This window comes from Hirsutella rhossiliensis (assembly GCF_020360975.1).
Source record: "Hirsutella rhossiliensis strain HR02 chromosome Unknown scaffold00010, whole genome shotgun sequence".
Lineage (NCBI taxonomy): Eukaryota > Fungi > Ascomycota > Sordariomycetes > Hypocreales > Ophiocordycipitaceae > Hirsutella > Hirsutella rhossiliensis.
In genome coordinates this window covers 275049-298746 of record NW_025408676.1, presented here as the reverse complement: position 1 = coordinate 298746, position 23698 = coordinate 275049, and positions in this window count along the sequence as shown.

The following is a 23698-nucleotide window of genomic DNA, read 5'->3' as shown; positions in this document are numbered from 1 at the left end:
AGAACTATAGCTTAGCCGACCGTAGGTACCCCCGCTTATAATTAATAGGATATAAACGATAAAGCCGCGAAGTATAATATTATTATCGCGAAGCGTAGCTTAATTTCGTAGTTCTTAGAGATATCCCTTAGTAAGAGGGACTAAGGAAGCTAAAAACACCCGGTATAGAAAAAGGAAGAAGGAGCTAAAAAGAGGTATAGAAAGGAGGGTAGGGGTATAAGGGGAAGTAGAAGTAGCGATAGCTTCCTATATAGGTAGCGAGGGATAAGACGGATATACCGGCAACGGCTAGAAAGGAGGGGAAAACCTAGTAAAAAGCTCGGTAGTTAAGAGGATATTAGTAGCTTCTTTATATAGGATCTTCTTTATTAATTAAGATACTTAATAGGTATAAGGAGGGGCGTTAGATAAAGGAAAGAAGGAGAATAAAGGTAATATAATAATTACTCCCTTACTATAATTACTGCCCCTATAAGATTTAAATATCTCCGCCCTACCTATCTAACCCCTTACTTTTAATTTTACCTTTATATATTTTATATATACTTCTTATATCTCCCCTCGCAAGAGTTATAAGCCTAGGAGGAATAGAATTCCTATACCTTCCGGCTACTATAAAAAGCCCCTTTTACCCCTCTTACTAAAAAAGCCGATTTTTAACCGACTTTTCTACCCTTCCCTTATAATAATATCGAAAAACGACTCTACTACCCTTATAGTCTATAAGACGATTCTTATAAAGCCTTAAGATTAAGATAAGTAGGTAAAAGAGCTATAGGCTCGTATAGATAGAACTATCTATAATTTAGTCTTCTTTAATAAGTAGGACCCTCTCGAGCCCCCTCTTTATCCTCGGGCAACGGAATTTATAAAGGGAGCTTCCCTCTTCTCTAAGCTAACCTCTATATAGTAGAGAGCTTTTTCTACTACCTTAGGTAACTACGAGAGTTACTATAAGGAATACCTTTATAAGACGAAGCTACTAACTACTACTTATATAGTAATAATAGAATCCGTTAGTACTATAAAACTAATTACTCTTTAAGAAGAGACTTTTAGGTAGTAGCTTTTAAAGCTCGAGACCTCGATAGCTCCCTTAAGGGGCTATATAACTAACCGTATTAAGAAGACCTATATAGTATACCTAAGAGCCTTTTTTACTAGGAACCTACTAGCTTCTTTATAGCTAGCTAAGTAAGAAGAAATCCTTAAGGAAGCTAACTAATACTTCCTAATAAAAGCTCTTTCTAGCTAGTAGCTATAGGATATATCTCTATTAATAAAGCCTATTAGTAACGGTTACTTAACTATCTTTTAAGAAGCTAGCTAAGAACTAAATAAAGAGGCTACTAAAGAATAATAATAAGTAGTCTTATTCCTTTATAGCTAGTACTCGACCTAGACGGTTTAACCTACTACCTTAGTAGCTGCTATAGCCCCCCCTACTATAGCCTCTGCTACTACTACTACTACTGCCCTAGCTCCGCCTCTTACTCCGGGCCCGGCCCTAGTCCCGTTAGTTAGACCGGCCCGACTAGTCCCTTAATAGACCTTTTAGTCTATTAGTTAAAAAATTAAGGAACTAGTTAAAATCGAACCTCTTTATTAAAATTAGTAATAAGGAGTAAAAAGGGGGGGTTTTTAAGTAAACCTTTTAGACCGGGACGAGGATTCCTTAAAAAAATAAATAAGGAGGAATCGACCTACCTACTAAGTATATAAAAGGCCCTATTAGCTAAAAGACTACTAGTAGGTCTTTAAGGAAATTCGACCGTCTAAAATTATACTTCTTAAAGGACTAAAAGACGTTATTAAAAAGTCTCTTAAGGAGGACCCCTTATTATAAAAGAAGATAAACGAGATTTAGGTTACTAAGAAATAGTAACTATTAAGGGCCGGCGTATACTTAGTATAGTAGTATAGGGCTAAATAATTATTTATTTAAAGCTAAGGAGAAAGGAGGAAAACTCTATCCTAGTCGCGACGGTTATCTATCTTCCCTAGTCCTTAGCTCGACCCGTATTTAGGTGCTATTCGGCCTAAGTTTAGGTCGAGCTCTGCCTATACGTAGGTCTACTTTAGCCTAACTTTAGCGCGGTCGCTATAGTATAACCTTAGCCTTCTATAGGCGTAGCCTATAATATTACCCCCGCTCTCCCCCTCTTATCGGTAGTACTCCCGTTCCTCTCTTACCGCCTTTCCGTTATCGCTATCCTTTTTTTCTTAGCGCGCGCGGTCGCTTCCTTTCGCCTTACGCTCGCCCTATCCCTCTACGCCCTACCCTTTCGTATGCCTATTCCGCCCTTTCTTTCCCTCCTCTATATATATACCCCTATACCTTACTAACTATGCGCGTGCCCCGCCGCGTATAAATACCCCTCTTTTATCCCCTCTCTCTCTTTCTTTCTTTTTCCTCCTTTAAGCTTTACTCCCTCCGCGCGCGCGCCCCTACTCTACCTAACTTCTATCGCCGCGCCGCGCTATATTATAACTATTACGGGCCCTCGCACGCCCGCCGGCTTCTCTACTCCGCGTAGCGGCACCCCGCCTCCTAGCACGCCGGGCGACTATACTCTACCGCCTTTACGCTAGTCGACGCGTCCGCCTATATCTCTTAGTAAGCGTGGCGCGACCTATAGTACTATTATACGGCGGCTACCCTATCTCGCTTATATAGGCCGAATAACGTCGCTAAGCGTCGAGACGTAGTATAGTGCCTACTAGAATTAGGCGTCGCCGCGTACTTATAACTACTTCGCTTACGCTTATACTAGATTACGCTACCTTCCTATCTATTACTCCCCCTTAACTTTATTTAATAAGACGCTAATATAATAGTAGTATACTAAGGATATAATCGCTACTACTAACGCCCTCTAAGACTATATATCTTAAAGGACGTTCGATAACTATTAAAGCGACCCTTATATATATACTCCCTTCCTCCTTTAACCTTATCCTACTATTTATCTCTAACTATTATTTTAGTATACTAAGCTTACCCGCGCCGCTATATTTATACGCTAGGCCTAGATATACCTTAATATCTTAGAGTAATTAAGCGATAGTTAAGGGGCGTTTATAGTCGGTTAAAATTAAGTCGGTATCCTTAGTATATCTTACTATATCTATATCTTATCTTATTATATCTTACCCTTATCCCTATCCTTATTTATCCTTTATCGCTATTTATCTTATATCTATCCCTTATCTATCCTTTATTATTTCCCTTTAGTACTATAGTTCTTCTTTATCCTTTCTTTATTCTTTAACGAGCGTCCCTTATCTCTTACTTTCTTTTCTTTCTCCCCCTTTTATCCTTTATTTCCCCTTCTTTATCTTCTACCCTCCTCTTTATCCCTTTCTCTTGCCCCTCCTCCGTCGTTCTCCTTTATATTTCCTTACTATCTCTCGAATCCCTTTAAGGCTTCTATCTCCTAGAAGTCGTTTAGCGGGTGCTATAATAGGTTTATATACCCTTACTATTTTACGAGTACCTATTACTATCTACCCCTCCCCCTTTACTTTTACTATACTTACTAGATCTCTTTAACGATATACTTAAGCTCGTTATTCTCCCCGATTACCGGTAGTAGTTAGTAGTTATCGACTACCTATCTAAGTAATAGGTTCTCTACCGCTTAGCGGAGAAATTCTACGTAGAGCCTCTTATATACCCTCCTTAGTATATCGAGCTCTACTATATATAGGCTTACTACCTTTATTATAGTATACTTTTAGTATAGCTAGTTAAGCTTCCTATATAGCTAGTTAGTTATATATTTAGCTATATCTACCTATACCTTATCGCTTACTTCGAACCTCTTTACTAAGGCTCTCCTTTAGTTCGCCGTCTCCTTTTATCTTACCTACGCCGCGATAATAGCGGTTTATAGGAAGTCGGTTACCTCTCTTATCCTTTAGGCGAGCTCCCTCGCCCCCCTTACTTTTAGCGCTAGCGGCCCCTCCTCCCTTATTATTTAGACCGGCTCGATATCGTATTTATATATCGCGAAGAACGGGCTTATACCCGTTATTAACGCTACGTAGTTATTTAGTATAGCTTATACGTATAGTAGCTACGCTCCTTAGTCGTCCTAGCTATAGTAAATATACGCTTAAAGGTATGCCTATACTTCTTAGTTCGCGCGCTTAGTCGACCTATCTATCTATAGGTAGTATACTAAACTTAACTTCCTTTATACTCCTATTTATTTATAGAACTCCCTCTAGAAGCTTCTTATTTAGTTCGTCCCTCTATTTAATATAATCGACCTTAGTATCTTATAAAAGCGAAAGTAAGCTTAGAAGAACCTTATTATATATACTACTGCCCCTATTATCGGTATTACTTTAAGCGTTACCGCCTTTATTAGCTAGTCTATAATTACTTAAAGGTACTTCGCGCCTTCTATATTAGTTAGCGGTAGTTCGACTATAAAGTCTATCGATAGGTATATAAACGGTTAGGATAGCGGTAGTAAGGGCTTTAGGAGTCCCTTTTAAAGTTACCTTTATATATACCCCCTCTTATATAGTCTATAGTTTACGACGAGCCGCCTTACCGTCGCCGACTAGCTACGCTAAAAGAATTCTTAGGCTAGTATTACTAGGGTCCCTTCTCTCCTTAGGTATCCTACCGCCGTTAAGTTATATATCTATTAAGCTATTTATACCTAAAGTATATCTTATTCCTCGGCCCCCTCTCCTTTATCGTACTTCGGTTTCCCTAGTACCTATAGCTTCTCTTAAAAGTATAACCGTCTCTTAACGTCGATTATATATTCGCTTAGCTATACCTTTAGTTACTATTTCGGTGCTAGTAATCTCTCCCCTTTATATACTACTTAGAATACCGCCTAGTATTCCTTATCTTTTCCTAACGCCTCTATATATTTCTTTTATAGCTCTTAGTTATTAAATACTAGTATAAGGTTAGCCTATTCCTAGGGTATATTTTAGCCTAAGTTTAGGTCGAGTTCTAGTCGGTTATTACCCTTATTCGCCTCCTTCTTAGGTCGTTTAACGGGCCCCCCCGCTCCGCCGACGTACGCTATCGCGCCTACCCCTCCTTTACCTACCTATAGCGCCGCTACTACCGCCCTATCTCGGGCTAAGCGTCCCGGTAAGTCGGCGTATCGGCCCCCGGCGGGGACTAGGCGGCCCCGTGGGTATACGGTCTCCGGAATTATCTAGACTACTCGCCCTATCTCCCTTTCGTCCGTTTCGCCCGCTAGCCAATCTTACTCTTAGCGGGATAGCGCGTCGGGCACCGCCGCTAGCCTCCCTAGCCGGAACTTTAGTATAAAGTTATAGGATATAAGCTCTATCGCCTATTAGCTTTATCTCTTATTTAACTTCTTCTTTATTATAAAGTACCTTAGGTTATTATAGTTAGTTAGTACTATAAAGGCAGGTATATTTTAGAGTTCTACTCCTTATACTCCGCTAGGTTTAGTCTCTTTAAGAAGAATCCTACTAGGTATCGTATACCGTCTAGCCCTACCTACGTTAGCGCCCCCCCTATCGCGTATCCGGAATAGTCCGCTTTTAGGTATATTTCTCTCTTTAGGTCGTAGAGTTATAGTACCGGGGCGTTATAGAAGGCGTTCCGGATAAACTTAAACGCTACTTAGTGCTTATCTATTTACTTAAAGGTCGCGCCCTTCTTATAAAGGCCGTTTAAGTATACCGATACCTCTACGTAAAGTAGTATAAAGGCCCGGTAGTAGTTTACGAAGCTAAGGAAGCTCCGGACTCCTTTTACGTTCTAAGGTGCCTACTATATCTATATTACCTAGATCTTCTTTAGGTCGCATCGAACCTTACCCTTTACCTATATAATAAAGCTTAGGTACTTAACCTCCTTTATAGTAAAGTTATACTTCCTTAAGTTTAATATTAAGCTTGCCTTTTATAGCTTTTAAAGTACCCTTACTACCTTCTCTTAGTAGTCTTAGAGAGACCCTAATAAATAGATTAAGACGTCGTCTATATACGCTATAACGAACTTATATAGGTACTCCCTTAGTACCTTATTAATATATCGTTAGAAGGTAGCCGGCGTCCCTATTAAGCTAAATAAGTATACCTATTACTTAAATAATCTAAACCTTATCCGAAAGGCTATCTTAAACTTATAGCCCTTTACTATCCGGATCTTATAGAACGCTACTATAACGTTAAGCTTTATAAACTACTTTACCTTTATAAGTATTTATAGTATCTTTATAATTAAGGGTAGCGCGTACCTATCCCTCTTTATAATCGCGTTTAAGGCCTAGTAGTTATAGTAAAATCGTAAGCGACCGTTTAACTTTTAGGTAAAGAGTACTAGGGCTATAGCTAAGGAGCTACTTAAGCGGATTAGGTTTACCTCTATTAGCTCGCTTAGGGTCTTCCTTAGTACTAAGAGTTCCTCCCTTAATATATCGTAGAGGGGTCCCTATAGTAAGGGGGGCTCTACCCTATCTTTATTTAGTATTAGGTTAATCTTATAGTCTACCCCTAGCCTATATAAGGGTATCTCTAAAGCCTTCTTTAGTGCGAAAAGGTCTAGGTATATATCTAGCGCCTACTTTAGGACGTGGTCCGCTAGGTCTACCGCTATCTTTAGCTAGAGTGCTCTCTCTACGTCCTTTATCGTAATCGCTTAGATATTAACTATCCTCTACCTTCCCTTATTATCCTTTACCGCCCTCTCCCTTTAATATTCCGCTATAAATACTACCGCGCTAACGATCTTTGCCCCTTAGATCTATTCTACCCTCCTTACTACTTTCGATCCTTATAAGCTAATCTAGATCTTAGCTTTACCGTACTAAATCCGATCCCCCGCTACGTCGTATATTACTTAGTTCTTTTTTATTTATAGCCTTCCTAAGAATACGTTATAGCTTAGCTTAGGGACTATATATATAAAGGTTTACTCTATATAGCCGTTAATATCTATCTTAAATACTATAATTCCTTTTATCTATAAGGCTAGAGTATCTTTTAAGAACGGCCCTAGTTATCTTCTCCTTCTATCGGCGAGAGGCATCTATAGCTTCTTTACTACCCTCTCGCTTACTATAGTATAGTAATTATAGCCGGTATTTATAAGCGCGTTAAGTCCCTTCTTCCTATTAATACTTACCCTTAGCGTTACTAGGCCTAGTATAAGATAGTCCCTCGTTAACTTCTAAGCTTCTTACTATTTCTCTTTTACCCTTAGCGCCTAACTTTACGCTAAGGTTCCCTTTTTTCTAAGTCGTTATTATCCTTAGCGTCCCTCTCTTCCTTTATTACGCCCGCCCTCTAGGGTTCCTATCTCCTCTTTTTATAATAGAGCGCGATATATCCTTTCACTCTATAGTTAAAGTATATCCGGTTCTCTAGCTAGCTCTACCCCTCCCTTTATTTATCTAGGGCGTTAATACCGGTTATTAAGGTATCCTTATTTTTATCTTTCCTTTCTTAGGGGTATATATCCGCTAGTCTCCTTTAGTTTAAGGGGGGTTATCTTATTTACTAGACCCTCTCTAGCTTAGCTACTATTTACGCTACCTAATTAGTATAGGCGGCGAAGCTTAATATAGGGAGGTCGACTATAGCTAACGCCTCGCGGAGCCGGATTCCTAGAGCCCCTTCTAGGAAAACGATCTAAACGTCGTATAGCTAGGACCCGCCCCTAGCCTTAAAGAGTCTCTACTTAAACTTTAGGAGGAACGCTATAAACGTCTAACTTTCCCCTTATTTTATTATCTAGATCGCCGCCGCCGCGCGTAACTAGATATCTACGTTAAGGTAGATCGAGTTAAGGTACTTTAGGAATTCCTTTTAATTATAGCCCCTCTCCGCCCCTATTCTATAGTATATAGCGACCGTTTATTATAGCCCGGCGTCTAAGTAGTTATAGATAAGGTAAAAGATTTCCCTTAAGCTTAAGAAGAATTCTTCGTCGATCTTATACTTCTCCTATATATATCGTGCCTATAGGGTATAGTGCCGTTATTATCCGTTAAATTTTCCTAGGCTTAGGAGAGGCTTCTTATAGCTATTCTTCCTTACTACCTCCCCCTTAGTCGTAAGCGTCGCTGCCCCCCCCGTCGCCCTTAAGGGCGGTATTAAACCACCTACTCCGCCCTTAGCCCTCTCCTACGTGCCCGTCTATATCGGTTTATCTATCTTTTAGTATATCCTCTTAATCTAGCTAATTAGTTCCTATATCTATAGTTAGCTCTATATTACCTAATACCTTATCTTTACCTCTCCTGCCTATAGCGAGAGTATCGCTTACTCTATCGTTAGCCGGGCGTCTAGCCCTCCCGTTACTGCTCCCTGCCGTCCTTAGGCCTATTCTCCCTCCTCTAGGTCGTCGGGATATCTATATTATATCCTTTCGGTCCGATCTCTCTCCGGGCTTTATAGCCTTATCTAAAAGGAGCTTTAGATATATTAAGGGCTAGCGTATACTTAGTATAGTAGTACGGGGCCGAATAATTATTTATTTAAAGCTAAGGAGAAAGGAGGAAAACTCTATCTTAGTCGCGATAGTTATCTATCTTCCTTAGTCCTTAGCTCGACCTATATTCGGGTGCTATTCGGCCTAAGTTCGGGTTAAGCTCTGCCTATACGTAGGTCTACTTTAGCCCGACTTCGGCGCGGTCGCTATAGTATAACCTTAGCCTTCTATAAGCGTAGCCCGTAATAGTAACTAACGCCGCTACCCTTATTTAAGCTATAAATTTAAGGAAAAATCGTTAGTATAGTAAATCCAGCCTTTATCTTCCTTATAGATTAATAAGGCTAAGACTAACTATTAGGACCCTCCGACTATCCCCTATAAAAATTAGCTATCCTTAACTCTAGTACTTCCCTTAATATCTATAATATACTTATATAATTCTAGTCTTTTAAGAAGGTATAAAGGGAATACCTTATTACTAGGGAATTAACTATATAGATAGAAGGATATAGAAGGGTAAATTTCACGATAAAATTACCTAATAGGTCTATATAAATTCTTCGATAAAAAAGGGTAGCTTTTTACCCTTAATTTTTAATAAGCTTAATTTCCTTTTACTTTCTTTAAGAAGAAGGAATCTTCTAGGATATAATAACTAAGCTTATAAAGCTAGTTTAGAAGAATTAGATAATTAGGCTTATTAAGGAGAAATTCGGTTAATTTATTCTCGAATTCCGACCTATCCTTAAGAAGGAATCTCTTAAGAAGTTAGCTTTCCCTACTAAGAGGGTAGGTTCTAAGGACCCTCTTCTAGTAGCTTAAGGAAACGGCCTTCTTTAGTACGTATAACTTAGTTACCTAGGCCCCCTAGCTTTATATAAGCTAGGTTAATAATAAGGCGTACGAATAAAGGGCCTAAAGACTATTAATATAAATACTATAGCTAAGGGAAGACTAAAAGACGAATTTCTAAACGAACCCTTATATAGCTAAACTAGCTATATAAGGAAATTTAGGTCGACTAAACTAATATTTCTAGGGACTAAGAAAGCTTTATTAGGGTAATGTTTTTTATAGATGCTTTTTTAAGGATAGTTTTCCCTTATTTCCTATAGACCTACCTAAGTAAGTATAACTAGTTTACCCTCTAGGACTTTATTAACTAAATAAAATCCTACTTTAGCTATTAGGTAAAGAAGATATAGTCTAATAGAGAGCTATTTATAAAAGATATCTTAAATTAGCTACGAAAAAGGAGTATTTTACCCCTCTTATTAGTACCGAATACCTAGGCCTAGAACGGAGGGGTAGAAAGATTAAGGGATATTATAATAAAAAGGGCCTATATAATAAGACCTACTATAAAGCTTCCCTATAACCTTTAAAGGGAAGTTATTAAGACCGCTTATTACCTATAAAACTAGACCCTTAGAGGGACTATATAAGGAATAGACTAGAAATCTCCCCTTAAGCTCTTTATAAAGAAGAGGGCCTTACTAGCCTACCTTTATACCTATAGATATAAGGTATACGCTATAACTACCGATATATAGCTAAAAAGGAAAAGAAAAAAGAGGTTAATCTTAGAGCCTTTATTAGTTACCTTATTAGTTATAATTCTATAAATATCTTCTAGATCTAGATTCCTTTTTTATAGAAGGTTATTTCGACTAAGGATATAACTTTCGACGAATCTAGCTTTTTCGATAGAAAGAGGGATTAATAGCCCCTCTTACTCTTATAACGTTAGCTAATTTAAAAGATCTAAATCCCCCCTTTTTAATAGTCTTAAAAAGAGGTCTTAGATAAGGAAATAAAGGAAGAAACTAATATTAAAGTAGTTAAGGATAACGCTAACTTTAAAGAAAAAGAAAGGAAGCTACTAAATTAAATAATCTAGATAAAGAAGGAGACTATAGGAAAGCGGTAGAGCTAGAATATACTTACCTCCCTATGCCTCCTCCTATATAAAAAGAAGATCTAAACGTAGCTTTTTCTATTAGTCTTTTTATCTTAACCCCTAAAAAGGTAAGAAAGGTACTTCTCTTAAAAGAATACCTAGCTACCTTTTTATCCTTACTTTAAGAAGTAAAGGAAGGTATAGGGCCCGATATAGTTACTAAAGAAAACTAACCTCTTTCTTATTTCGATCGATTTTCCGACTTCTATTTAACGCCTATAAAAGACGGTTCCTACGGAGTATTAATAGTAGGCCGGCTTTTTAAGCCTCTCTTAGTAAGGAAGGTATATAAAAGAGACCTCCTAGACCTACTAGTAAACTAAAAGCAGCTAGAAAGACACCCCTTTAAAGACTAGTTTTTCTAGGGCTAGAAAGACTACCTAGCTTTATATAAAGAGATAGGGTCTTTTAAAGAAGTCCTTAAAGAGAAAGTAAAAGGAAAATAGGTCCTTAGCTATAAGTAGGTCTTTATCTATATAAGGAACAGTGTTCCTACTATAAATAAAGCAGCTATAATATACTCTCCCGATTATATAAGCTAATAAGTAGTATATTAATTATAGATAAAATCCTATCCTATAGAGTAAGAATCGCTTATTATTTTATATATTATTATATATTAAACGGGTTGCCGGTTATTATATAATCGGGAATCGAAGGAATAGAGCTAGCTTAGAATACTAGCTAAGACCTCTTAAGACCTCTTAAGAATACCAGCACGACTAATTAACTTTAATACCTCTTTTATATACTAATATATTACTAATAAATTCTATTAAAGATCCTACCTTATACTCCTTCTTCCCCTTTATTACGTAGTCTTATATAATTCCTTAATTTCCTAAAATTCTGCTTTTACTTATATACCTTAAGAATCTATAAGACTAATAAATATAGCTTCCTTTAAAAGTATAAAGCCCGGCTAGTTATCTATAGGAATTAATAGGAAAGAGGGGATCTACTTACTAGGGCGACTACCTTAATAGGGATGTCTTTTTAGACCCTTATAACTATAGTGGTAGAATTCGACCTTAAACTTAATTAGATAGATATAGTTAACGCCTTTATTAATTACCTACTTAAGGAAGAAGAAGTTATTTATATACGCTTTCTACTAAGCTTTTAATAGCTAGGAAAGGTTCTATAGCTTAGGAAAGCTTTATATAAACTACGAAGATTACCCCTTCTTTAGTAATAGTATTTAATAGGTTCCCTTAAAGCCCTAGCCTTTAAGAAAGTCCCTTAGGAACTATATATAATATAAAAAGGTAAAATTATAGTTTTCTTTTATATCGATAATATTATCTAAGCCTACCTAAAAGAAGAAGAAGCTACTACTAAGGATACTATATAAGGCCTATAATAAAAGTATAAGATAACTAAGCTAAGGGAGCTAAAGTAGTTCTTAGGGATATAAATCCTTTAAAATAGGTCCTAATAGACTATCTAGCTTACCTAGGACGCCTATATTAATAAGGTTGCTTATAAATTCCTCCTTAATTCCCTTAGTAAAAAGCTTCCCTTTATACCTATATTAAATAAGAAGCTTTTACCTTATCTATCCTTTTAAGCTAAGGGTAAGAGAAATACTAATATTTATAGAAAGTAAGCTCCTTACTTTTTTTAGCTATTTCTACTAAACCGGATATCTCTTTTGTAGTCTCCTAGCTAGCTAGGTATAACTAGAATCCTAGCCCTAGGTATTAAGAAGTAATAGATAGAGCTATCCTTTATCTCTATTTAACGAGATTATATAGTTTACGCTTAAGATAGTAAGGAAGAAAGAAATTAGCTACCGAAATCTTCTTTTATTTAAGCGATTCGTCCTTAACTAATAATTACTTAAATAGAAAGAGCTTATAAAGGTATATTATATCTCTTTTTAAAGGAACTATTACTTAGAAAGCTTTAAAGTAAGCTACTATTATAACTTTTAATATAGAGGTAAAGCTACTAGCTCTTTTAAAAGCGTTAAAAGAAGCGATTTTCCTTAGCTAGCTACTAATATCTCTATAACTATAAATACCGTCCTTATTAGCTATAGAATATAATAATACTTAGACTATATAAATTCTTATAAAGAAAAATAGTAAGCTATTAACCTAGCTATAGTATATCGATATCTATTAATATTAGTTATACTAAGAGGTCTAAAAGGGACTTATTTCTATCCGTTAGGTTTTAATAGTATTAATAAAAGTAAATAGTCTTATAAAGCCCTTACTAAAGTAAAAGCTAGCTATCTTTTTATAGTAAATTAAGCTAGAAGATATTTATAAGAAGCTATCTTTAGAGGCCCGCCTTAAGAGTCTATAAGAGGAGCTAATAGCCTATATAAGAAGGTAACGTCTATAGCTAAAGAAGAAGGAAGAGGCTTTTTCCCTTTAAAGGGCCCCTTATTTAATTAGGTTTTTCCCTTCTAAGAAAGCCCTCTTCTTATATAACTTTCCCCTTTTTAGGCCCTTATTCCTTAAGTAGGCCTAAAAGAGCCTAGGGACCTAAAAGGGCCCTTACTTTCCTTAAGTAAAGGGAGAAGTATAGAGCTAAGAACCTCTTCTATACGCTTACTAGCTCGAAGCTATATTAGCTATACCCTTACTATAAGGGCAGGCTATAGCTAAGGGGGTATATTATAAAGCGTAGCTTAATTTAGTAGTTCTTAGATATATCCCTTAGTAAGAGGGACTAAGGAAGCTAAAAATACCTAGTATAAAAGAAGGAAGAAAGAGCTAAAAAGAGGTATAAAAAGGAGGGTAGGGGTATAAGGGGAAGTATAAATAGCGATAGCTTCTTATAAAAGTAGCGAGAGATAAGGTAGATATACTAGTAACGGCTAAAAAGGAGGGGAAAAACCGGTAAAAAGCTTAGTAGTTAAAAGGATATTAGTAGCTTCTTTAAATAGAATCTTCTTTATTAATTAAGATGCTAAATAGGTATAAAAAGGGGCGTTAGATAAAGGAAAGAAGGATAATTAAGGTAATATAATAATTACTCCCTTACTATAATTACTACCCCTATAAGATTTAAATATCTCTGCCTTACCTATCTATCCCCTTACTTTTACTTTTACCTTTATATATTTTATATATACTTTTTATATTTCTCTTTATAAGAATAATACCCTCTTAAATAAGCTTCTTAGATAAAGTATATTATTAATAAGGGCCGCGCCTTAAGAGTTTAACTTTAGTACTTATAGTTAAGGAGTAATAGTATATAAAATAGTATATAGCTAGTATTAGTAAGCTTATAATATCCTAGCCCCCTTATATTAGTATATAGTAGTAGCTCTTAGTACTATAATATAATAGATAGTATTTTAGTATATAAGGCTCCGCTCCCTTTTATATAGGGCTATATAAGTACTCCCTTTTACTATAGTTATATTATATTAGCGGCCTTTTTATATCTTACTTACCTTTTTAGTCGCTATAAGTATATATTCTATCTATATAGTAGCTACTACTATATATAAGGGAACGCCGATAAAGCTTATAGAGGTATTACTAAGATTACTTACTACTAAAGTCGCTATCGTTAAACCTAACCTCCTTTCCGTTTTAGTATATACGCCCCTTTATTACTTAGAGTATATTTACCCGCGCCTCTTAACGCGGGTACTTTAAAAGCTAGTAGGATTTACTACTATAGCTTATATAGCGGCCCTCTTATCGCTACCTCTTTCTACTCTTAGTCCTTAAAGTAGAGATAGAGATATTTATAGTATTACTAGCGTTATCCTCTTCTTATATAAAGGAGCATTTTAAAAGTTCTATTTAATAAGGGTCTAATCCCTATATATATCCCTATATATATAGCTTAAAATTAAGCTAAGAAACCCCGCACTTATTTTATAAGGGAATATTCCCCTCTTCTTTTATATAAATTTATATATCTTTATTATTATATACTTCTTTATTATAGCCCTAAATATAGATATTATAATAAGGGCTCTTATAGTTAAGCTTAAATTTAGCGGTAAGACTACCTTTAAGGTTGCTAGCCTTATAGGAGTCTCTACTTATTAAGTTAACTATATCTATACTAAGGCAATTAAGCGTAGATTTAATCTAGCTTGCCGGCTATTACTTATTTAAGATAAATTTCTTAAGGATGCCCTATAGTCCGGCCGCCCGACTAAGTAAATAGAAGAAGTATAAGAGAAGATAGCCTAAAAGGTCCGCCGCGATAAGTATAGCTAGGAGAAGATATATATTAATATTACTAGGGAGCTTAGTTAAGAAGGACTACTTATTTCTTTTATTATAGTCTAGAAGATCCTAAGGAAGCTTAGCTTTAAGAAGACTAAGCTAACGAGGAAGCCTAGATTAACGAAGAAGATAAAGGTAGATCGACTACTCTAGTACCTTAAGAGAAAGGACTAAACTCTTAAAGATTAAAAGAATATAATTTAGTTAAACGAGACCTTTATTATCTTACTCTATCGTAGAGGTAGCTATTACGTTTAGTATAAAAGCAATAAGGCGTTTATAAAGAGCTATATTTACGAGCATTAAAAGGGCTCTTTAGAATTTATATTTTAGGGCTACTTTTTATACGATCGTAAGGGCCCTTTATATTACTAGTCCTTAGAGACTATATAAGAGAAAAGAGATACTAAGAGAGTTATTTAAGAGATAAATAAAGAGCTAGAGCTAGCCGCGAAAGAGAACTAAGAGCTTATAACTAGAATAAAGTAACTAAGACTTTATATAAAGCCTAGGAAGAAGCTAACTTAGAAATTTACTATAAAGACCGGTAAGCTTATACGCTATAAGGGCGCTAGGATTAACTAGTATTAATATTAATAAAAGATACTTATTTTAAAGCTCTTTCCTTTTTCTAAGGAATATATATAAGACCGACTAAGTATAATAGTTTAAGAAGATAAGGCTCTAGTATATAACTACTATATTTAGTAGTAAGCCTATAACCTTTATTAAGTTTAGCGGCTTCTTTAGTATAGTAATAGCCCTAACCTTAATATAATAGAGCCTACCTAGCCTTAGATAAAAAGACGGACTATAAGAAAAGGCGCGCTATAAAGCTAGTAGGAACCTATCGTAGCTTAGAATTTAGCTTAGAAAGAGCTACTATAAGAGTATATCTAAGCTTAGATTAAGAGAATTCTAAGGTATATTTAAGAGATAATCGTACTTAAGGGAAGAAACGAGTATAAGGAAGGTAGGAGTAAGCTATAGCTAAAGTTAGTAGTAGCGTTCCTTATATAGCTTAGCGCTAGTTTTAGCGTTAAATATAACTTTCTTAAGCGACCTCTATATTATAGAAGAAGATAAAAAAAGAACTTATTACTACTAAGCTTATAAAAGAAGTAAATAAGATCGGTATATATATTTAATAATATAGACCTTTTACTTAATAAGTATACTAATTTATATTTAAGCTTATAATAAGGTAATTATACTTTATTATATTAAGCTAGCTATATACGTTTACTTAATATAATACCTCTTTAAACTATATAAGGTAAGTAGGAATTACTTTACTTTACTTTTAATTAAGCGTTATAAGCTCTTAGCTTATTAACTTAGCTATATTAAGCTTACTATAATTAATATAAAGCTTTATAAGGAGGTTAGCGAGTCTATTTATATTAATATATATAAATAGTAAGAGATAATTTTATAGGTATAAGGATAAGCTTATATAAAGATAGTTAAATTAAGCGTAGATATTTCCTATTATAGCGCTATTAGTATAGAGTTTTACTTTTATATAAAGTAGCTATAGCTTAAGCTTTATAAAGGAGCCGTTAAACTTACTAAAGTATAATAGTACCGCTCTTAAGCGTATAGAGCCCTACTATTATAAGAGGCTCTTAATTACCTAGGTAAACTAAGTATTACGTTTACTTTAATTTTATAACTATAGGAGTATAAATACTTTATATATATACTAGCGCGGGCGGTTTAACTAAACTAAGTAATTAAACGTTAGCTTTAAAGATAGCTAAAAATAGCTATTTTATATATAAGGATATAAAAAGGATAAAATAAAGAGTAGATTATACTATTATAAGGAAGTAAAAGAATAAGCTTAGGTATAGTCTATTAAAAGAAGGTTAATAATCTATAAAGATAAAAAAGAAAAGAAGTATAGGCCTAGCCTATATAAGTATAGAGGTAGCTTATATATAGACTTAGCCTAGACCCTAGTCTAGGCCTATATAAGGTAATAGCCCTTATAGCTACCAGCGGTTATAATATTTATATTACCTGCTTTTTTAGTAGCTTATTAAGTTCTTTAACCTTTCTAGTACTTAAGAGCCTTTTTAAGGTACTTAGTTTATATAAGAATATACCCTTATATTCCTATTTTACTATTATAAAGAAATAATAAGTATAGGGAGGCTTTATAGAATAAGCTAGTAAAAAGAGGCTCTATAATATAGTCTAAGGGAATAACCCTTAAAAGACAAAGACCTCTACTAGATATCTATACCTTCCTCTAGGAAAAGCGGGTTAGAATAAGCCTATCCTTATAAACAAAAGTATATATAAAATGCATAAGTTAATTACGAGTAGAACGGATACCCTATTGCCTATTTTAGCTTAGCGGTTCTAAAGATATCCGCGATACGAGAATAGGTAGGGCATAGAACATTCTAGTTAAATCCACTACTTATACTAGAACCCATAGTCTTACGTTAACCATCACGCTACAATCAGACCACCTACTAAGTTAGGAAGATATACTATAGATAGAGCTTTTTAAGCACTATTAAATATACTAGAAAGCTAACTAATTAGTCTACTAGTAGGCGAGCAATAGTCTATAAAAGACGAAGGATTTCCCTAGGAGTAGTAGATAGAATAAGTAAGTTTATATATATCTTTTACAACGCTATTCTTTTAATATATTATTTAGCCCCTTATATGCTCGTTATAAATTCCGGACGAAATCCTACCCTATACTCCTTCGACCGATCTTTCCGCTTATATTATCGATTACCCGATTCTACGCTTATTGCTTATACCTTCTTATAGTTTAGTAGTCTTCTTTATTATAAATAAGGCCTCTACCTTAACTTTATAGCTATATTTAAGTATAATAAGGTTTACTAACTTATTAATATACTTTTAAGGTTAGCTTCTTAACCCGCTACTACTTATAGTATTATTATTCCTTATAAAACCGCTATTACTAGAGCTTTTCTTATTATTACCGCTTTTATTAAAAGCGGTATTAGCTAGTAACTCTAACTTCTTAGCTCTTACCCTCCCTATAAGCTACTTATAAAGCTCGTTCTTTAAGATCCTATTACCGCGTTATTTATCGTAGGCCTAGTTATTATACTAGTTAGGACGATACTTCTAAATACCTTTAAGGGCTAAGACTATTAAGACTTACTCTAGTATATCTTTTTCTATTATAATAAGCTAATCTTAGTAATAATATAGTTTTTTATAAATTCCTTTATATCTATAAACTTCCTTATATTAATACTAGTAAGCTCTATAAATTTAAAGTAAAATATAACTTTAAGGATCTCTATTAATAACTCCTTTATTATATTTATAGTCTCCTTAGCTATTATATTATTACGCTAGCTATTCTCGACGATTAGATCCCTTATTTCTAAGGCTAAGCTAGTAATAATACTATACTTCGCGGCTTTATTATTTATATCTTATTAATCGTAAGGGGGGGGGGACTTATAGCTAGCTAGGCTATAGTCCTATTAACGTAGCTCTTAAGACGGTTTACTCTTAAAGCTACGATTAGTTCTATAGCCTATAAGTTATAATTCTCTTAACCTTTAAGCTTATTTACTCCTATATCTCGCCCTTATCTTATAACTATAAACGCTATTAGTACGTTCCGCTTAATCTAGGTTCGCTAGCTGTTTTTATAGCTACCTAATATTATACTTATAGCCTAGTATATATCTTATAATACTAAGCTATACTAGGTTTTAGTATAATATATAAGCGTTAATAGCCTTAATTCTAAGGCTATTACTTTCTTCTTATTCTTTAGGACCTATAATAGCTTTAATAACTATATTCTTTATATAAATCTTTATATAAGTAAGTTATTATAAAGGTAAGTATTAAAGGGCTATTATAACCTATAGAAAAGAGCTCTTAAAGATATAAATATACTATATAAAAAGGAAGCTATATATATATAGCCCGCTCTTAGCTAAGTAGTCTTATAGCCTATATAGCTTACCCCTATAAATAGGGCTAGGGCTACGCCTAGGGTTTATATAGTAAATTAGCTATATACTTTAATAGTAGCTACGGTATATACTTAAAGATATACCTATGCTAACGGTAATAGTAGTAGCTAGATATTAAAGAATAAGGGGGTTTAAGGGGAAAGAAGGAAAAGAGAAAGTACTAAGTAAGGTAAGGTAAAGGTAAAGAGGGCTAAAAAGGTATATTAGTAGAAGAGGATATAAAAGAAGATAATAAAAGAAGATAATATCTGCTAGCTAAGGAGGAGAAGAGACCTCTTTTATAAACCGAATTTTCCCTCTTTCTTTCTTAGATAAATAGGGGCTAAGGGATTATTTAATTAAGAAGAGGGCTAGCTAGAGACTCTACTAAGGATCCTACTAAGGACCCTACTAAGGACCCTACTAAAGACTCTACTACGTAGGCTATATATATTCCTTAGGGTATAGATGCCCCCGTTAAAATACCCTTAGTATTAGTCCTACCCTTTATTTATAAGATTAACTATCTAGGTAACGATTAGACTCTTATATATAAACACGCTTCCTTAAAGTTCTTAGCCTTAATAATATATATAAAACTAACTACTTTAAGCTCTTCCTTTTCTAAGTTACTAAAGTTACTAACTAAAGGTTATTAGCTAAATTTACTTTTAGCTTTATTAATATAAAAATTAAAGAGGGATATTAATAGCTTTATAAGTCCCTTAATACTCTTTATATATAGGTAGGGGTATTAGAGCCCTTTATAGTTATTATAGATAAAGAAGCTATACTTAAAAACGCCCTTCTTTATATTTTCCCTTTAATATAATAGTAAATTTATATATATTATATTAATCGTAATACTTAGGCCTAAATTAAGTTATACTAAAAAGACCTAGTAAATCCTAATAGTCTTAAAAGCTCTATTAATAAAGATATCTCTTTAAAAGCTAAAGCTATCCTTACTTAAGAGGCTACTAAATAAGGACCTAGAGCTATTACTATATTTAGTCTAAATAATAAGGAAGTTAAATTTAGCTATAAAGGAATACTATAAGCTTAGAAGCGCGTTATTTACTTAAAAATAAAAGTAGATTTCTATAAGGTATAGTAGTAACTTAATTAAATATTCGGTTAATAATACTAAGGCTATATTATAACTTATATCTTAAATAAATATATACTATAACGTAAGTAATAAGCTAGGTACTTTATTAACTATTACTATAATTTTAAGTAGTAAGTTAATAGCTTAGTTAAGACTACTTATAAGGATATAAAGTCTTATTTAATTACTAGTATATTTAGTCTTTTATATCTTTATAATGCCCTTATCTAGATAATTAAGAATAAAGAGATAACCTATATATAAATTACTACCTAGTAAGAAATTCGATAAAGGTATTAGTTTCTTAGGTAGTCTTAGCTTAGGAACTTAAATATTAAGGTTACCTATTAAGCGATTAATCTTTTTATTCTATAGTATAGGCTTACTATCGCTATAATACCCTTATTAGCGCCCTCTTTAATATAAGAGCTATAGCCGTTACTACTTTATAGTAGGCGATTTATAGCTTAACTTAGACTACCTTATATATATATTATCCTTTAATGCCTTTAAGCTAAGCTAACGCTTAAAAAGTATAATATTCTTATATACTAATAGCTTAAGAAGCTATTAGTAAAGGACCCCCCCCCCCCTTTTTAATATATTTTAATACTAATAACTACCTTAAGAACCTCGAAAAGCTATTACTTTAAATCCGCGATCTTAATATTATTATAAATATATATAGCCGGCCTTATAATAATAAGCTACCTATACTAAGCTCCCTTATAATAAGCGTATTATAGCTAGCTTTATAGCTAGCTTTATAGCTAGTTCGTTTAATATAGCTACTTAATTTAAGTTAAGCTAGCTTATAGCGGCTTAACGTAAGCGTTCGAGGGTACCTTATAAGAGTCTTTAACTATTATAAGTTATAGGCTTAGGCTACGGCCTAAGCTATATAGTTACGTATAGAGGGCCGGATCCTATATATATATATAGGCTAACCGCGTATAAAAGAGCTCTATATAGCTTATTAATATTATTTAATAAATAGCACTTATATATACGCCTTTACTTACTCTATAATAGTATAAGCTATTAACTAATAGACCTAATAGATATCTCCTTAAAAAGGGCGCCGCTTCCTTAAGGGAGTACCCCGCTACCCCTTAGGCGGATAGGAAGTATCGTAGCTATCCTAGAAGCGATTAATAGCGCGATAGCTAGCGAGAAGAACGAGGTTCTCGCTATAATAAGGGAGCTATCTACGAGACTAGCGTTAACCCCTACGACCTCCGTAATACCGGTTACGGCGGTAGTACTACTAATATAAAAGCCGCTTCCTTAGCCGACTTAGGATAGTAAGCCTAAGTTCTTCTACTTCTTCCTTAGCCGGCTATAGATAAAGTTTATAATAGATAAGAAATAGGGCTTAAATAGCTATCGTAATATAGCGTGGTATTCGCTCCTTTATACGCTACCGGAGCCCTAGATATAGAGGATCTCCGGATTCTAGGATAAGGGCGGCCCTAGGGGTAGACGCGACCTATAGGACTTCTTTTAATATCTTATATATACGTTCGGTAATATATAAGAGCGGGAGAAGGCGTAGGATAAGCTATAGACCCTTAGGTAATAGGATAGGTAGTCCTTTAGCGAATTCCTCCCTAACTTTAAAGAGACGCTCTTATAAGCGGCAGGAACTATAGTATAGGAAGTTAACGCGAAGCTTATATAGTTATAGAACTTAATTACGCTAGCCTTATAAGAGCTACTTATCCTTATAATTATACCTACTAACTACGGCGAGTATATAAGCTAGTTAATAAAGGTAGTATAGGGCTATAAGTAGACGCCGTGTTTTTAAAAGCTTTATAAGTATACGCCGTATAATAGTAATAGGATTACCGCCCCCTTATAAGAGGAATAGCTAACTATTAATACTAATAGGGATACCCTAATATCGGCTACTTATATAGACCGAGCTAAACGCGGTAGGAAGTCGTTATTAAATACCCCTTATACTATTCCGCTCTTTAAGTAGTAGGCGAAGTAGGTAATAAGTAAGGAAATTAGGAAAAGGAAGGCTAACGGCCGCTACCTATATTACGGCGCGTTTATATACTTTATATTAAAATGCCCCTTCCTTTTAGCTAAGCGGCTTATAGTAGTTTAAGTAGCGAAGATAGAACTACTCTTTGCCTTAGACGATAAAGAGGACTCTGCGCCCCTAGGCTTAGAGGGAAAAGAGTAGCTCTAAAGTAAAGACGGGCTCCGGAGCCTTAATTACTAGTACTAGTAAAGGAAAAGGAGGAATTATCCGCCTATATAAAAGAGGAGCTTACTTTAATATAGGTTATAATTAATAACTTCTTACTTATCGCCGCCCTTATAAATAAGGGCTACTAGTGCTACGCTATAGTTAACGAGGCGCTTATATAAGAGATATAAGTACTAGTAGAAAAGATTGCTTTAAGGTAAGTAAAGGGCGCCTTAAGCGCGATAGAGGGTATAGTAATTAAGGGTATTATATAGCTAGCTATAGAGGTTAATAGCTACTATAAGCTTATCGTAGCCTATATAATCCCTTAACTAGAGTTTCCCTTAATCCTTAGGAAACCCTAGTTATTATATATAGAGTTATACTTAGTTCTATACTAAAAGAAGCTATAGTTTAGGCCTATATAATAGTAGGTCTACTATAATAATAGTTCTATAAGTATAGGACTAGGCGTATAAGCTTTATACTTAGCCTAAGAAGTCCTTACCTCTATCTTTATAAGAACTATATAATAGGTAAAGCGGGAGGAAGGCTAAGCGGCGGCTAACGTAGTAGTCTATATAGTTAGCTTAGTAGATATTAATAAGGCCCTTTAAATAAAGAAGCTAAAGTCGCCCTCTAAGCTATAGTAGTAAATACTAGAGCGCTTTTATAACCTCCTACCGCTATTTAAGTCCTAGGAAGCAGATAAGCTTAACCTATATAAGCTAAGGGTAGATTATAGGATCGTACTCTATACTAATAAGAAGGGGTAGGAACTACCTATACCGTTTAGACCGTTATATAGTATATTATACGTAGAGCTATTAGTACTAAAGAAGACGCTAAGGGACCTCTTAAATAAAGGTTTTATTTAAGTAAGTAGCTTTAAAGTAAGAGCGCCGGTCTTATTTATATATAAACTAAGGGGCGGGATATAGTTCTATTATAACTATATAGCTCTAAACGTAATTATAAAGCTAGACCGCTACCCCTTACCCTTAATCTTAGATACGCTCTATAACCTCTTAAAGGCAAAGTAGTTTATAAAGCTAGATATAAAATAAGCGTTTTATAAGGTATAGATCTTAGAGGGTAATAAGTAGAAGATAGCGTTCTATATATACTATAGCTTATTTAAGTAGCTTATAACGCCCTTCGGCTTATTAAGAGCGCCTACTACCTTCTAGCGTTATATTAATAATATACTTCGCGACTTCCTTAATAAGTTCGCTTTTATATATATAGATAATATCCTTATTTATATAAGCGGCTCTTATAAGGACTATATATAGAAAGTATAGAGGGTCCTAAAGCGCCTCTAACTTTATAGGCTCTACCTTAACTTAAATAAGTATAAATTTAGGGTTAAGAGGGTTAAGTACCTAGGCTTTATTATCTATATAGGTATAAGTATATAGGTAGATCCTATAAAGATCTAGGCGATCTAGGACTAAGCGGCCCTAACTATATAAATAGGTATATAAAGCTTCCTTAGGTTTACGAACTATTATAAGATATTTATTAAGGGCTTCTCTTATATTATAATACCCTTAAACGAGATTACTAAGAAGTAGACCGCTTTTTATTAAGGGCCTATATAAGAAGGAGCGTTCTATACGCTTAAAGACTTATTCTCGTAAGCCTTAGTACTACTTTAGTAAGACTTTAACCGGTCTACGTTAGTTAAAGTAGACTATAGCGGCTAAGTACTTAAAGGAACGCTCTCTTAGGAGGTAGATAGGCGGAAGTAACTAATAGCGTTCTACTCCTATAAGCTAACCTTAGTA